Source organism: Patagioenas fasciata, chromosome 4, assembly GCF_037038585.1.
Source record: "Patagioenas fasciata isolate bPatFas1 chromosome 4, bPatFas1.hap1, whole genome shotgun sequence".
NCBI classification, from domain to species: domain Eukaryota; kingdom Metazoa; phylum Chordata; class Aves; order Columbiformes; family Columbidae; genus Patagioenas; species Patagioenas fasciata.
Genome location: NC_092523.1, coordinates 13,719,575 through 13,737,756, shown reverse-complemented (window position 1 = coordinate 13,737,756; position 18,182 = coordinate 13,719,575). Strand labels below are relative to the sequence as shown.

At 36.5% G+C, this 18,182-nt stretch overlaps 1 protein-coding gene across 5 annotated transcripts in view; it reads right to left on the bottom strand.

Moving 5' to 3' along the window:
- Nucleotides 1-18,182, bottom strand: part of JAKMIP1 (janus kinase and microtubule interacting protein 1) — a 230,294-nt gene that overhangs the window by 168,760 nt on the left and 43,352 nt on the right. For all 5 annotated transcript variants that reach the window (XM_071808566.1, XM_065836054.2, XM_071808567.1 and 2 more), the window contains one exon: nt 6,334-6,528. The gene's annotated coding sequence lies outside the window, so the exon portion shown is untranslated. The remainder of the gene's footprint in view (nt 1-6,333; nt 6,529-18,182) is intronic.

Here is an 18,182-nt window from a genome sequence, read left to right as displayed (position 1 = left end):
TCTTTGACCATGGACAAAAAAATCTTTATTTAAGTTGGAATATCATGTAAATAGGACAGAGTAGCAATCATAACTTTGCATTGTTGTATAAAAACATATTCATATTCATATAATTTCTGCTATGAATTCATTTTAGTATTCAGATCTGTTTGTCTCCCCACCTCATTCCCTAAAAGCGGTGGCAGAGGGAAGCCTCAAAAGTCAGGGTGTTGACAGTGACTTTACAGACACACTTAGTCTTAATGAAGACACAGCAGAAAAAATACAGAAATAGGTATTGCCAAAAGAACTATTATTTCCATACCACACATCATCTCCTAAACTTTAGGTGAATCTCTGAATGTTAATGTTATGAAGGTTAATGTTATCACAGCTATGACAGTAGCACTGCAATTTTTCACCTCCTAAACAGCAAAGCTGCAGCAGCTATAGCAACTTTAACTACCGGTTTCCAAAGTATGAAGAAGGCAGGGAAGAGAGTGGTGGTGGAATGTATCCTGGCGAATGAACTATCAGACTGGAGTCTGCTTAAGAAGGCTCTAATAAAGGAATAGAGCTAATCTTCTCAGTGATGTAGGGCACTTCTTAACATTAGCCTAAATAAGGGTCCTATCTGCTGTTTGTCTATTACTCTCCAGCACCCTGGGGAGTCTGTCCAAGCTTGTTCCTCACAATCACCAGTTCACACAGACAGAAGAAAGGAAAGTGCATATCAGAAGAGGAAGAAGAAAAAAAAAATAAAAAAAAAAATAGAAGTTGAAAGCTGAAAGTTACCCACAAGATTTAGTTATTATCTGCATACCCTGCCTTTGCACAGGAAAAGAAAACTGATGAAATGCTGCCTGATTCAGTGAACAGTGTGAAAACCAGGAGGCCTTAAGTGTGACCACATCCATTACTCCCCAGGGATTATCAATTCAAATGGCTATACTACAAACATATATTATTATTTTTCTAGCAGTACCTCATAAAGGTCTTCACTAACACTTCCCAAAGTTGTAAGTGATTAAAGACAGGAAATTACTAGATGCTGTCTTAGAGATATGCAGGCCTTCACCTTAGATTGATTGTTGCAAGTTAATTGAAATGCTCATATATTCTCCACTTCCTTTCTACTACCAAATTGCTCTTTTCTTCTTGGATTGTAACAACATCCACCACACCTGCAAACAGCTCTCCACCAGCAATATAATCCACTTTTCCAGCTCCACTTTCATTGACTTCTAGTAACTTAAAAAATTAATTCACGTATCTATCACTACATGTATGGTAGGGGAAATATAAAATTGTGTTTGTGCAGGAAATCGTTACAACTGCACTCTTCCAAGCAGTTTAACACAAGTTCTTTTACTTGAGAAAGATGGGAAGTCAGCTTCCCACAGTTTCCTGAAAAACACAGAAATATTCAACTGCCACTGTTGAACAGAGGGAATAAAGTACAAGTGATCTCAAAAGCAAAACAATACCAGGGTAAGGTTCAGAAGAATAGTAAAATACTATAACTTTTTTGCATTCCTTTCTACCTCTTGTCTGAAACAACAAGAAGGCAATAAAGTATTTCCTCGATAAAGAAGCACAAGCTCCTCAATGAAGCAACAGAAATGTCTCTGCTATAGATTGGACACTTGTCATTTACATCTCGACATATTCCTTCACCTGACCCCCTTTTGCATTTCTTAATTGTAACATAAATTTCACTTAAGTTAATGAGAATTTATTTCCTTCACCAAAACTTTACTGCATTTTAATAGCAAGTAGTGCACAGGGTAGCAGGGATGTGGTAAAGAAGCTTATTAAGCCTGCACAGCATTGTGTTTAGGGGTTTCCAACTAATCAAACTTAAACTTCTTCCTATTCAAATGATTTAATTAATTCTGATCCCCACAAACATACAGATTCCCTTCAACATTTTCCATCTCGTTCACCTTCAGGACTAAATACAGATTTGCATACTTGATGTTCTTGGCTTCAGAGTACACCTGTAAAACCCATCACTCTGCCTACGTAGCAATCCCTCTTATACATACATACCTCTAACAGATTTGCATTATCAGCTTCTCTAATCTCCCTTTCCTAAACTGTAAATAGAGAGAATTCTTCCAGGAGCATGGACTAGTACTCTTTTCAGGGCTGGGGAATACAGTCAAGGGTAATGTAATGATAAACTTTCAGCAGCCAGTAACACTTCTGGTTTTGATAATACGGTGTTTTTTCCAGACAATAAATGCTTAATACATCTTAGATACAATCTCTAAACAGTGATTCAACATCTAAAAATAATTCTGGTAAAGAGGATCACAGAGATTCAACCAGTGAAGTAAGTTTCAGACTTCAGAGTTTACAAAATATGTTTCTTCAAGATAAAATACTTTCAGAAAGTGAATAAAACAGAACTTAGGACAGTACCTGAAAACAACACTGTCTGGTACCCCATGCAAATAATGTACCTTCAAATCAACATCTTTGATGAGCAAGCAGTTTTTCAACACAAATCAGAACTCTGTTGATTCTGCAGTCATGACGTATATTTGTGCTACTCGGTTCCATCCAGACCCAAGAGAGTATATTCACCAGAAAGGGTTTTTTCTTCATCATGGTGGGTTGTATTTGCTAACATGCTCTGTTGTATCCAATTTAATTTCTATACTCACTCATATGATCCTATGAGATGCTCATTTTTCCTCATATTTTGCTTTCCTCATTTCTGTTTCCTGATATAACCAAAGCACAAAAGAGCTACTAATACATTTTTAAATAAGAAATGTTAATAAATACGATTCTACCAACTATATTTCCATTTGAAGTAAATTTTCACACAAACTCAAGATAGACTTTCTGGTTTGTGTTAAAGTTTAGCTTTTGACACAGATTCAGAGCACAGTTCACACTGAATACAAAGGGAACTCAGCTGGGAGATGGGAGCATTGCAGTATGTGACATTTTTCAGTCATAATGACTCCTAATTTCATATAAAATAGAGTAAGTGCAAAGAGATCACACAAAGTGGAAGAGGAGCAGAAAGGTCTCTATGAATGAAACAAAAGCCTGAGATAAAGCAGTTTGCTCAAAATAATACATTATGCCACTCTACAGCATTTGGTTGCAGAACTGCAGCTACTGAGCAACAACCTGAAATCAGTTGTTATTGCCCAACCTGACTATAATTTGGCAACACATAAATGTGCCTTTTAAAATATATTGTTGCTTAAGACTACTAGTGAAACAAAGATTCTTACAGTATATTCAACATGAACATGTATAAATATGTGTATATGTGCACAGGATGGGTTTCCTCCAGAAAGAATAAGTTCCAGGTGTTAAGATAATTTGTGTTCTTCAAAACTCTTCTCCTGGAAATCTATATTTCTACAATGATACAATGCCGCCACACCCTCCATATATTTCCATAATCAGATCACATTATCAAAGCCATTGAATATTAATGACACACCATGAAGAGCCATTGAACTGACAAATTAATTGACTGGAAGAGCTCAGAAAAACAAACAAAAAGCTAGAAAGACACCCATAACCATGAGAGAGCCTATTTACCAAGAAAAAGCACCAAGTATTACAAGGACGGTATCCTAAAGAATTGTTAAAAGTGCCAACTTCACATTGTCTCACTGCTATTTTTTGAATGCATACCATGTAGGCTACAGATTTCTCACAGTTCATACCTTCTTTTTCCATTCATACCTACTTATGAATAGACAAGGAGCTTCATAACAGCCTGAAGATCTGTTATGCTTAATATTGGACAGCAAGGCTTATATACACAAGCGAACTTTCCAAAGTGTCAGAAGAGCTTGTTTAGTTTTCTTTTCAACACCTCTTGTAAACATTCAACACATGAATGAGTCCTTTTAGATGACTAAGTGAAACATTACCTATCTTATCTCAACACGACCATTACCAGCCACGGTCTTATCTAACGGTAAAACGCATGTGGGAGTTCTGCCAGCAGCTGTACAGCTACCCAAATGTACTACTTCCCTTGTTAGATTTGCAAGTAAGAGAAACTATTCAGACACAAGCAGGTTCTAGTACTTCTTTTCTGTGTTTGAATAGTAATAGATCTGTAATCACAGATCCAGGGACCATGAATAATATTTGTACAGATGATTAGTCAGCACAGATGGATTGTTCGAAGGATGTTAAGAAAAAATAATGGAAACATAAAAGTAATTTCAAAGTTTATCTAAATTTAATTTCTGCCAATTTAAAGAGGGGAAAATCTCATGATCAGTCAGCAAAATGTAGAAAGAGCCATTTTAAAAACATGCCCAGTCTTATACCCAACACAATTCATCAATCCTAATTTTTCGCAGAAGCAGCCAGTCTTTCTCTACAATGAAGTGCCCGCACAGATCTGCATGACATAACAGCACTGTTCCTGCATTAATGTCTTGGTTTACATCACCATTCTGAAGAGATAGTTTGGAAATGTCAGAAATGGTCTAGACAAAGAAATAAGACATGAAAATGCAAGAAATATGACTCATCAAATAAGACAAATAGGGACCAGATAGTGAAGGGGGTGGTTTCCTCTAGCATTGGGCAAACATGCATAAGCAATCCAGAGGATTATTAAATCCCTTTGCTCAGATTTCCATCAACTAGTTCCAGAGAGTAGCAAACCTCCTTATATATAATTTATACATGACAAAATGACTTTCCAAAATATACCACTTGTTAAAGGTGCTCATGTTTTGAGCATTTCATTTTCATTATGCAGAGTCAGCTAAATAAAATATTCCATCTAAATCAATTTATTAATTTATATTCAACTGTTTGAATGTATAGGAACAGGACAGACTAAAGGACAACAGGCAAAAGAAGAGAATCTTTACATAGCATTTATCTCAGATTTAAAAAACAAAACACATTCACCTTAGCAGAAAGCCAAATGATAATATTCAATATCTGGTTTTAGAGTTCAGCATTTTTATTCTTTTCAAAATCAGAATCATCTACTTTTTCTTATTATTAAGTAGATATGAAATGGGTTTTTTTAGATACATCTATGACTGAAGCTCCTTGTGCATTTACCGTAAAGTTAAACCCAGTCAGCAGTAAAGGCTGAACTGCCTTCCCAATAACAGAAAAGAGAATTTAGGGGTACCTTAGTTTATCTGTTACCCCCAAAACAAATTCATATACTATAATTCTTCTCTATAGTAGAAGTTAAGTACATTAAGGAACAACAAATTATTTTAAAGTATTTTTTCACTCTTTATAATGACTACACTATAATGAAATTATCTGAAGCATTAAAATCAAAGATATTAATGAACTATCAGCTGTATTTGAGTGTCACAGAAGACAACTGAATACTACCCACATGGGCCCTAAAGCACGTTCTGTACCCTACATTTTTTCCTTTACTTTCTTCATGAAGTTTTCAGTAACAGTCATACACTCCATAGCAGTCATTTCCCACAGCACTTGCTTTACTTAGGGTCATATTTTATCCTTTTGTTCAGAAATAGAAAGTGTTCACTATGCACTATATTCAATATAACAGCAGGGTTCATGAGTAAAGGGGCAACAATTTCAATACACGAACTGCAAAACATACACTGGGAAAGGATATTTCCTAAAGCTATTGCTGCTTTCCTGCAAGATGAAAAAGCCAGGAATTAGGTACTGCATTAAACTGCCACACTTACCATACTTCCTCCAATATGCAGAAACAACTACTTTTCACCATACAGTAGAAGGCCCCTTGAAGCACCCAAGATACCGTGGTGTTCTTTTATGCATAGCATATGTAGCTTCCTCCTGAATACCCAGACTATATACTATAAACACATAGAAGTCAACAGAAGGCTGGGAAAGTCTGTCAAAGCAGCTTAGCATCCAACTGAGACCAAAGCAATTAAAGCCTTTCTTCTTTACTAATGGTGACAGATGTAGCTGAAGTACGACAGTGGTCAAGTTAGCAAGCATACGATAAACATAAGACACTGGGAAACATTCTGTACTTCACATTTTAGATTCCATGGTGGGGGGAAATGCCTTACAAAATCAATGAAGAAAAACCACGAGTAATAAAATGTTCATATCGGCGAGAAACTTATTCACTGAACTTAGAAAGTCTCTATGTAAAGAGAAGCAAAGTAAAGCAAAGAAAAAAACTTGGCACAGTTTTGTTTTACTTCACTGCCTGAAAAATCTGGTTGGATTTAAAGTCAAGTTCGGTACAAAAAAAATAAATAAATCAAACTAGAAGCTTCAAGTGAGATTGTCTCTAATAAATTTATAACATCATATCTATATCGTAGATTTATTCTCTCCCTACCCAACCAACATGCTGGCAATCCACAGTACCTTTCTCTTGTCTTCAGGCTTCTGAGGCAGTTGTGTTGACTTTTAACTTAAAGAGTTGAAGACTGAGCAGCACCAGTAGCTAAGTCAGTAGCTATGTTTGTACCAGGACTTTCCACACCACGACTCCTACTCCAGTTGGCACATTCTCTTTTTCATCAGCAAGGAGAGATTTCTGAGCAATATTAGTGACATCATCTGTTAAACAAAAAAGAAGATAGTTAATCCAAATCAGATTTGATTAACAGCTTTGATGGTAGCAGTGTGATGAAAAAATATTTACACAGGGTAACAAAATGCAGCAGAAGAAGATATCATGCTAAATTACAAGTGTGGTATTTTCTTTCTACCAAGAAGACATATGCAGTGTCTAATTCATGGTGTTCTTTGCTAGATGGTCCTCATGGATGAAAGCTGCTAAAGTACTTGACAATTAAGCCAGGTCAGTCCAGACTGTCAACTCTACATAGCTAACACTAAATTGTATTCCATTTCAACACAAGTTACCTGTTTTGGGGCTACAGGTTTAAATTGTCATGGCAGCTACCTGCAAATTGTCACATACAGACTGGACATTGCCAAGGATCTTTATAAATACCAAAAATGCATCAACATAAGGAAGTTATCGTATGTCCTGTAGAAAAGAGGACAGGATGGAATTTCAGAAAACCTGAATTCTATTATTCTATCTATGTATAACTCTCCTGTACAGTGAAGGTAATTATGACAAAAACAGAAAAAAATCAAGATATGCACAAAGACTTGATATTGTTTCACTTCACATTTCTTGATATTTTTTCAACATATTTTGATCACAAGGGGAAACAAAAGAAGCTTTCAAATTTGTGTTGATATGCACTACATGTTAGTTTGGATCAATATTTCCCATGCACAGAAAAATCTATTTACAGAAATAAAATTATCTTTATAAAAAATAACAATCTGAAAGCTTAATAAGTAAAAGGAAGTCAAGTTCCTTAGTGAGTATCATCTACCTCAGTTTTCCTAGAGTCTCTAAACACCTATGACAGCACCTTTATTTACACTGTGGAATACAGAAAACAGAGCATAGTCTCCTAAGCAACAAATCTTGTTATGGCATGCCCTTCATCTTAAAGTCAAAGATTGAGTAAAAGTGATACAGGAAAGACAGACAAATTCCAACAACATTCAGCACAGACATGGCCATACCATGGTCTCCAAAGCAGAGGGTTGACAGACATGACACAGAACCGATCAAAGGCCCTGGCCTGTGGGCAAGAGAGTTGGAAGCCAGACACGATACCCCATCTGAACAGCACTGAAACATAATGGATAAATCCATTACCGTGTACACGGTTCAAGTCTTCAAAAAAGCTGTACTTCATCTAAAAGATGTCTGGCTTTCATTCAATGGTACTGGTCCCAAAAACATAACTCCTAAATGGTTTCCTTTGCTAGGAAATATTGTGCTCATTTCTAGCAGTTTGTTAAATGCTACAGAGTCAATTCTGTTGCTGGTGGCTTAAAAGCTAAATCCTCAGGGAATAATTAATTCATTCAATCAAGGCACCCATCTAGACAGTATTTAATGGGAAAAAAATGTGCATACTCATTTCCTTAGGGCCAAATCCTCTGCTGTGAGGGAACACTTTTGAAGAGGATGACAGTACAGCTAGGGCCAGATCATGGCAGCAGATCAAAGTGCTGAAACAGCTTAGTCAGCATCTTCAAGGAGCACAGAAGGTTAGAAAAGAGGAATTGAATATATTTATATTGTAATGAACCTCCTCAGGGAGAGGGAGAGGCTAAGAGACTCTACTTTATACGATGTCAGATATGTCTGACTTCACCCTATCTTCATCAACCTTTTCGGAGTTGTTCTCTTTGTATATATACTCATATCTTGTTATCCCACATAAAACATTTTGTTGCTTTCTTCTGGTCTTCAGGAAGCAATGTGAAACTATTTGACTAAAAGGGAAATAGAAGTTTCTGCCATATTAATAGGTAAATGCAGAAACATCTAAGAGAGAGCAGAAATTTACTTGTCAAAATAACAATCAGACCAACAAGAAGACAATAAAATAGAGTTAGGACAAAGTTATTTCTAGATGTGCTTAGTATAAATCTCATTATTAAAAAAAATATCACCACACGACACCTTCAAATTCCTAAGTTATCCAGGTAAGGTTTCTACATTTAAAAATGTATTTAAATTTTAGCAGATCTATTCATTCCACAATACCAACTCTTTTTAAAGGATTCTTAGATTCTAGAAAACTAGTCATTAACAGTTGTATGTAAATTTTCTCATAAATTTGGAAATTAAAAGTATCTTAATATTTTTAGCCAGTTGGTTTCCCTACGTGAAGAGCACACTGTTTACAAAAGTTTTGAAAGAAGGGTGAACATAGATCTACAACCTGCAACTTCAATAACAGTATATATAAGAAAAAAAAGTAATGTAGTCATATATAGTTTTAAAATTGATGTTTCAGTGGTATAGCATATCAGTGAGATTAAAAAGATGACTAATTGGCAATAAGTTTTGCAGAAACTATCGCAAACCTGAAACATTTAATTATGCCAGCTATTACCAGTTGTTATAGTGCTATTCACAACAAATTGCCAGCAACCACTGGAAACCTACAACCCAATAATCCTTCAGCTGTACAGTTCCTTAAGAGATATGGTAACGAAAAATAACTTAAAATAATTGGATACTTAATTTGTCATTTCCAGTAACTACTAAGCTGAATCTGCTTCTAATGGCAGAAGGGAAGGATAAAGAAGAAAACCCGTTGCTGTGGAAATGTATCTCTTAATCTACAAAAAAACCAGAACATAAATCACACTTGTTCAAATTCATTCAGAACTCAAAATACACCATGTATGTCATCAATTCCTCAAAGAACTAAAACTATTCTAGAAATAATTTGACAGATGAGCCTATGGTTAATAAATGGCTAATTTCACTCAATGTAGTAAAGTTATCAACATATTCATACCCTGCAGTTACAGGAGTACATGCTAAATAAAGTACGTTGATCCAGTTATGTGCTTTGTTATGTAATGGCTCTCTAGACAAAAGTTCAGTGTTATAAAAATGAAGGTTTTATTTCTGTTTACATGACAATGACTTGCAAATCTGTCAACACTTCCCAAATAGTTATGAAAGGCCTCAAAGTGTCCAAGTTCATTCGTTTTTTATTAGAAACTGAAATATATAGAATCTTTGGTGAAAATTGTTTTTCTCACACATTATTCCATTGTGTCAGGTAGCACTATACCTTGAGAACAACACAAATTTAAAGGTAAGAGAGTAAACCCTGATGCCAACCTCCACCTTCTAGATTCCCATAATTGGTGAAGCACTCAGATTCTCAGAGATTTTTGGCTGGATCTAGTCATATGGGACAGCTTAATCCATTTGAACTCTTAATGTACTCCTTGCAGAAGGTTTAAAAACTAAACAACACAAAACAAAACAAACAAACAAATAAAACCACAAAACAAAACCCAAACCTACTAAGATAGACATCTCTTTTAGAGACTAGCTATTTTAGAGACAGTTCCCCTGGTAACTGTGTGATGTCACATACATCCCATACATGCAATGTCTGAGGACTACAAATCGGGGCGGGGCAGGGGAGGGCATCGTGAAGGAATAATCTCAACTCCTTTTTCAATACAACAGAGGTATGTAAGTAAATCACCCTCCCTCCTGTCTCCTACACCTCAAACAGGAACAAGCAGGGTTCAGCTCTAATCTTCAGAGCAGAAAAACTAAATAAAATAAACAACTACATCCTTCGCATGTGGTAACAGCAAAGTAGTTTCCCTCAACATTTCAGAAAGCCTCTGTATATCCTTCTACAGCTGATCCACATTTTGAAGACCTTTTGGAAACAAGGTGTTTTGATTTTAAAATGACTAAGCACAAGCACGGTAGGCAGTGACAAGGATGACCCAAATAAAAGGCACTTCTTTTGGGAATACAGTGCTGAGCACATTTGTGAGTTCTCTGCAGTAGTTGCTAGAAATTTTGCTTGCAAATGCTTTGTAACAGGAAAGTACATTAGCACTGGCTTTTTGTCAGAAGTTATTCTAATCAGCAGTTGGAAGAGGGAGAGGAGGGGTTCCTTCTTATCACCAAATGTTCAACTATTAAAAAATCCACACTTCTTTCCAAAAACCCATTACATTTTACTACCATATCTTGCTTTCCAGTTTAAAGCTTTATATCCATAGTATTCATTTGATTTATAATTTGTCAGTAAGACATGTATTTGCCATGCTTACAAATTACATGTAAGAAGATTGCATCTTTCCATTCGTGCCTCTAGTCTTTGATTTCCAATAATGTAATATTTGCTTTGTTACCAGATACCCTCGGGTTTCCAGCAGAGCAAAGAATTTATTTGTGCGTAAATAAAGCAGCACAGATGCAGTCCTTCATGAATGGGGCTTGACATGTCAGCAGCCAGAATATACCAGCAACAGACACTTGCATCCAATATGCATCACTTGCTCTCTCCTTTACGCAATCAGTTTCCACCTAATATACCACATTACAACCAGAAAACTGATGCCTTCTGCTGTGGCTGCACCAAAAGCAAATAGAAAAACATGGTATTTAAAAGAATCATCAGAAACAAAGACAATATAAGTGGAATCTTCAATGTAAAGCATGACGACTACATCATGGTCCAGGGTAGAAAAAGCACAGAACATGTCACAGTGGCATCTCCTTTCAACACAAAGACTTAGCAGCAAGAAAACACCACAACATGACATTTATAGAATATTCTACATGTTCTCAGCAATGCACACTTAGCAAAATGTGCAACCACCATCTTCATCCCTTATATACTGAACACACCTAAAGAGGAGAAGACAGAATGACTTTAGGAACTTTTCCTACTAATACTTCTTATTTTTAATATCATCCTGGAAGTTGATATGGTAGAAATCAAAGATGTGATAAGAAGCAAGTTCTTGCCTACAAACACTTCTTCGACGACAACCAGGAACATTGATGGAAACTTTCCTGATCTGTTTTAATCTGCTGTTTTTATTGCAAAATGTGTCTTTGTTGGATGAAAGACAGAATTTTTATTTGTGTACTCTAAACAATGACAGACATAAAAGCGGTCACTCACTTTCCTGCCTCCTCTATATTACAGCTTTCTGCTTTGGGATTCCAGCATCAATTCACTCCTTGGGATTCCTTTAAACTTCTGCCAACAATGGTGGACTACCAAAAATAGGTCTAACAACTGAAGTTAGTTTCTGTGCTGTTCTATATTGCCACAATTCCCAGATGGAAGGCCTAAAAATGGCTGGTAGGCAATGCATCATGCAGCAGTGCTTTCACAGGAATTGATATCTTTCCTGCCACCTTGTTGTTTTAATTGGATTGTCAGTGCAAAGAAAAATCTTCCTATTCTTTCTTTTTTATTTTCCTGAAGTTGGAAGCAGTAAGAATTCTTGAGTGGTTATTTCAGAAGAATGTGAATGTGACTTGAACGTACAGTCAATTTAACTCCATAAAATACACTTGGAAAATAAGTTAATTACAGTATTTACTAGACTTCATGAAAAATCTGGTATCCAAACTGCAGGGCACAGTTGATTTTGTGTGTAAAAGTAGGCAAATCTATATTCTCTATGTTACACAGTTCTTATGTGTAATAAAGATATACAAAAACTTTTTCTGTAATTAAGATGACTAGGATGAAGTAGAAATTGGGTGGGGGAGAGTTATGCATGTGAAATTATCTCCTTAAAGACTACCAATAATTAACTAATAATCAAAGGTATGAATGACATTCTGTATTCATTAAATATCAAGCACATTAATGTTCTATGTATTTTTTATAAAAACAGATTCAACAAACTTTTAGTGGCATGACCAGAGACTACAGAGTCTCATTCACAGTAAGAACCAGCCTTTTCATACACTAAAAAAAAATTAAAAAAAAAAAAAAATGGAACATTCATCATAAAATATTTTCCCCAACTCAGATTTCCTTGCTGAAGGCTGAGACTGGTGACATCTCTCAGGCTGTTTACACAAGTCTGTGGGCTCTTTTTGTTCCCAAGTCTGCCAAAGAAGCCAACCTGCTTCCTGGAGACTCCCCTCTGAGACTGCTTCTCTCACACCAAATTGCCTTCTAGATAGGTTCCATACAGCTAACAGGTCCTAGACTCCTCAAACCTTACAAAAATAGACTATCCTTCTACTCATGTAGCATTAATGTTTATATTACCATAGGATTTATATAAATGCAAGAGTAACAGGAATGTCAAAGTCTTATACAACCATCCATACCACATCATCTAGAGCAAAGGATAAAAAACAGTGTTCTTGGCACTTCAGTAGGAGCAGCGTTGAACGCATTAAGAAGGTAGGTGGAATATTCTTTTCTTTATACAGTTTTAAATACCAGTGAGTTTACTCAATAACTTTTAAGAACAAATTAATACAGTTTGACAAACTTTCTATACAGTCTTTGCTGCCTGATACAGAGATCTGGGGGAGTTTCCAGCCACATACAGTTTGGTGCCACTCTCATGCCTTGGCTTGATGTCTCTTGCTCTGTTTGCTTGGTGGTTCACCAGCAGGGAGCTCAGCCCACACAGACTTTATGAACTCACCTCTTAAAGGGGGTAAGAATGGAGATGTTGTGCCATTGCTCTCTGTTGGCAGCAGTCTGGTTCCAGATCAGTTTCAAGCTGCTCAACATCATTTTTTGTGCCCTGGACTGACCCAGCAATTGAAGCTATTTTGTCTTGCTCTTATACAGCTTACTCAAAGACATAGTGTGGAATAATGAAGCTTTACAAGGCTATTTTTCCTCCCCACTCCCACACGCAGCATACATTACCACTTTGATAAAGTGACCAAGATTGGTGATGTAAGATCACCAGTTAGACTGGCCCTCAAAGGGAATATAAGCTTATTCATGGACTTTCTTCTTTGCTATTTCAGATATTAGAGATTTTGTAGTAAAGCCTGAACAAGGATTCCTCATATATCTGTCACCGATAAGACAGTTACATGTACTTGTATGTCCTTCACATGATAGAAAAGCAAAGGTTTCAACTTCCAAAAATAACTCTCTGTATCATGTGAACAACTAGAAAAGTATAAGCTTCTGCTTTACAATGTTATAAAGACCTTGTAGGATCATACAGTATTTTCCTTAATTTTTTCCACTAATTTGAGACAAATTCCTGGCTTTGGAGGCTGCTCTTTTGTCAAACCCTTGTAACTCAATATTTTTTGGACAGTTAGTGGAAAAAAAAAAAAAAAAAAGAACAGTATCTACCAAAAACAAGTCTTATCTGTCAAGAAGGGGTAGATAAGTTGTCAAAGACCCACTATGGCGACAGTCCAGCATAATGCTACTAATTCCATATGATGTGTATTCCTAAGCACAGACATGTACGCATGCAAAAAGCCATACCTAGTGAAAATAGAACCAAAATTAAGTTGGGAGAAAATTTATTTTTAAGTTACAACACTAGCTTTTATATTTATTATTATTACTGCCTTTTAAAACACAGACATCTAAATAACTTTGAATCAGTGTTGCAGGATCAACTAGCATATACTCTAAAAATCAAGAAATGCGAAGACAAAGTGACTCAAAACCTCATCTACAATCTACATATCAACCCTCCATCCCAGTTCCCTCCTTTCTGACCCTTGACACATATACCCCTATCTTCCTTTTTATTACCAACACACAGGGCTTATTATAAGGCTAATAAAACATGAAACAAAAATCATTTACATCAAATCTGCAGTTTCACAGAACTCATCATCCAAGAATAACACCACAGGTCATTGCTAGTACTTCTCCTTTGGAATGGGCAAATGCCAAGGGAAGAGATCTACTCAAGGTCACCCAGTGAGTCAGCAACAAATTGTGAAAAGGACTCAGGGCAGCTGAATCGCATGTGCTTGGACTGCAGCTCAGCAGCTAACCCTGCCTCAGAGGAAAAACTGCCCTTTCTATATCTAACTGCATTAGTTTGCTACGGTAAGATACAAATTGAGTAACCTCTTCGATGTTCGATTTGTAGTATATTATTAGTAAATGCTTCAATTCTAACAGCAAATTTACAAGTATCAACATTTCTCAAAGTTACATAGCAGCTACGAAACGCACAGACCCTGCATGCTCAATAAAGACTTCAGAATGATTGTAAAAGTGACACATGTACATACATCTGTAAATTCTGTGCTTCTCAGTGCTCTCTCCCAGGTTTCAAAGACTTAAAAGTTAATAAATATCAGAATCCAACTAGCATATTATTCCACCTCCTCATAAAAGGGAGATTTTTATACTCAGAGACAGCACGTTAAAGTGATTCACAGGAGGACTGATAGAAGTTTCATCTTCTAAGAAACCTTGGCAAGTCCAATTAAACAAAGACAAGTGTAACAGTTTGAAACAGGCACTGTTTGATACAAAGACATCACTGTCTTTCAATAAAGGACTTCATGCTAGTTTTACATGAACAAAGAGCTGTTTCTAATTAAAATCATAGTAATGAGGGATGGGAGGGGAAAAAAAAAATACATATATCAGTCCAAACGCTCTTCAGGTACTTGTCTTCACAGAACAATTACCCAGGTATGGAGTGACATCCTCCTCTAGTCATTTTGAAAAGAGCACCATAAATGAGTGCTGTAGAGATGCAGTCACATCTAAACACGCTAGCTGTTAAATTCTAATTCTCTGTTAATTCCAGTCCAGTTATTTACCAAACTGACCTCTTCAGATGTTTCTACCACGACGATCTAATGTGGTAGACTTCACAACGGATCATATAGAATTTTACAACTATGCAATGCAATGACCGAATGATATTTTTTAAAATAGGCAATCAATATACGTTGAAAAGCACAACTTATCTATCACAGATTTTTCAGTCCCTAAGACTGAACACTACGACCCCTGTTTCAGTTACTGCTATGCACAGAAAGGGCAAAGGCTTTGACATTTTTAGTCCTTTAATTCAATAGTAGCACCAAAACCACACCTCACATGTTGGAAAGAAAGTCTAAGACTATTGGATACTAAAACTACAAACACAATACAAGGGGTTTTTTTTAATATAATTGATCATATTCTCCCTCTGCTCCATCTCCTCTCCCATCTTCATGTCCTACAGAGAATGAACTCTCTCCCATTGGAGACAAATATCTCATCACTTCTTCCAATCCACCACATCACATATCCTTTGTATGCCATGAATACTGAATACCTTTTCTTCTAGAGATGTTCTGGCTGATACATATCTAATTAAAGTCAGAACAAGTCTTCTTAGCTCAGCATAAGCTGTCCTTTGAAGATTGCTTCTTGAGTTTCAGACTTGATTAAAAGACTGCATGCCCAAGATCCTGTCTGTCTCTTCCACTGACATTAGCTGGATTTAACAAAAGCAAGGGGGGTGTCCTTGCCTGCAAACATTGCCTTGTCATTTAGAAAGTGTCACTGTTCTTTCTTGAGAAGTAAATATCTACCAACAGGGATGGCGGAAAATATTGGAGTGATTTTGGTCATTAATGAACAGAAAGGCAGGAACCCACTGAGTTATATTTTAACAGAGCTTTGCTTTCACTTTTATATGATGAAGTTCAGCTTCTACCCTCCCCAATGGGAGCTGGAAATACCAGCTGTGAAAATCTCAGTGTCCTAAAAATATGGCTGTCGTGGCCTTCCCAAGACACATTAGAGAAACTAATCTTGTTTCACTAAGTAAACAAATGAAAAGTAGAAACACACCTCAAAAGCCTGGTATCTAAAATCCTTTTTCCTTCCTCTCCTTGCACATTTTATCCTCTCTCTATATATAAATGTACATACTCACAGTAACACATATGCTATACACCAAAGCAGGATGCTGTCGTTAAATGCTGTTCAGAAGTGGGTACAGATTTGGCAGGAAAAGTCGATTTCTGGGATGACTAATGTCCTATCCCTCAGCCCCAAACATGATGACCCATCAAAGCATTATGCCAGCATTCACAAAGATCAGGAGGAACTTCATAGAAGAATCATAAAATCATTGTGGTTGGAAAAGATCCTGAAGATTGAATCCAATCATTAACCTCACACTGGCACTAAACCATGTCCCTAAGCACCACATCTACATGTCTATTAAACCCCTCCAGGGATGGTGACTCCATCACTTCCCTGGACAGCCTGTTCCAATGTCTGATAACCCTTTCAGTGAATAAATTTTTCCTAATATCCAATCTAAACCTCCCCTGGTGCATCTTGAGGCCATTTCCTCTTATCCTATTGTTTGTCACTTGGGAAAAGAGACCAACACCCTACATGGTACAACCTCTTTTCAGGTAGTTGTGGAGAGCAACAAGGTCTCCTCTGAGCCTCCTTTTCTCCAGGCTAAATAACCCCAGATCACTCAGCTGCTCCTTCTAAGACTTGTGCTCCAGACCCTTCACCAACCTTGTCACCCTCCTCTGAACTCTCTCCAGCACCTCAATGTCTTTCTTGTAGTGAGGGGCCCAAAACTGAACACAGCATTTGGGGTGCAGCCTCACCAGTGCTGAGTACAGGGGGACAATCACTGCCCTAGTTTGCTACACTCCCTTTGGAGTTTCAGAGATCTGTTTATACAAATGTGCAAAAAAAACACCTTTCAGGAACATGAGTGTGGGGACCAGGCACAGATACAAACCTGCTTTTAACATTTCCATGAAGGAGTTCCTCATAGCTCTCATCACCGTGACATATGCTGAGCTTAAAATTCTTACTGGTCTGTCAGCAGTGACATAGTTCAGCTTATTTTACCTTGTCAGCTCATAAAGTTCAAGCTCAGCATCCCTAACTGCAGCTCAGTTGTGTTTTCTCATTTCCACATCTGAACCAACCATCCCTTCTTTTGCTGCTTCACTCACACAGACACACAGACTAATTTTGAAATTAATATTCTTCTAACATCATGTCAGGAAATATCAAGTCAAATTCTTTTCAATACCAAATACATTGTAGCAAATATTTTTTATTCACAATTCAGTTAAGATGTTTTATCTCAAATAAAATTATCAGCCATACTATGACCTGATCTGTTTTCCTCACAGAGTTTAAAGTGTTAATTTATTTTTCACTTCCTTTTTAACACTACCTTGAATACAAAATACAAAATAATGAGCTTTAAAAAAAAATCTGCATTGCATCACTATCTACAACTTCAATGCCAAACAGAAATCTGAGAAATTATTTGCCTGTTTTCAGGTTTGTTTGTTGTTCTTTTTCTCGTGTTCCCATATTTGATAAATCAATTGGTTTTATACCACCCTCCTTTTACTGTGTATTTATACAACACCTCCCAGTAAATAAAGTTTCAGATGAAATAGACTGCTGCTTGAGTCAGCAAAGATACACTAGGAAAAATGAGAACTAACATATGCATGCTACTGCATCAAAGTATCCATATTTATCAGGGACAATGGAACAATAAAGTCAAGGAAAGTGCAACCATCAGCAGAAGTGCACATGTGGCTGATAAAATATATTGAAGAAGCCATGTAAACGGGATGCAGTCCCTAGATACAATTCAGATGGATTATACTTCATCCTTTTCTGCACAGCAATAGTTTATATATATTTATATCTTACATATATATTTAAATGTACATAAAATGAACACATACAAGCACCCATGATAAATTTTTTGCCAACATAGCAGTTCTTATGCATCTTCCCACTAAACCGGTAAAACACAACTTTTTAAATATTGTGTTATTTTTAAGTCCTTAAAGGGGTTAAAACGGATAGATGCATACCCTGAACTTGTATCTCTTGCACAGATTTCCTTTGTTAAAA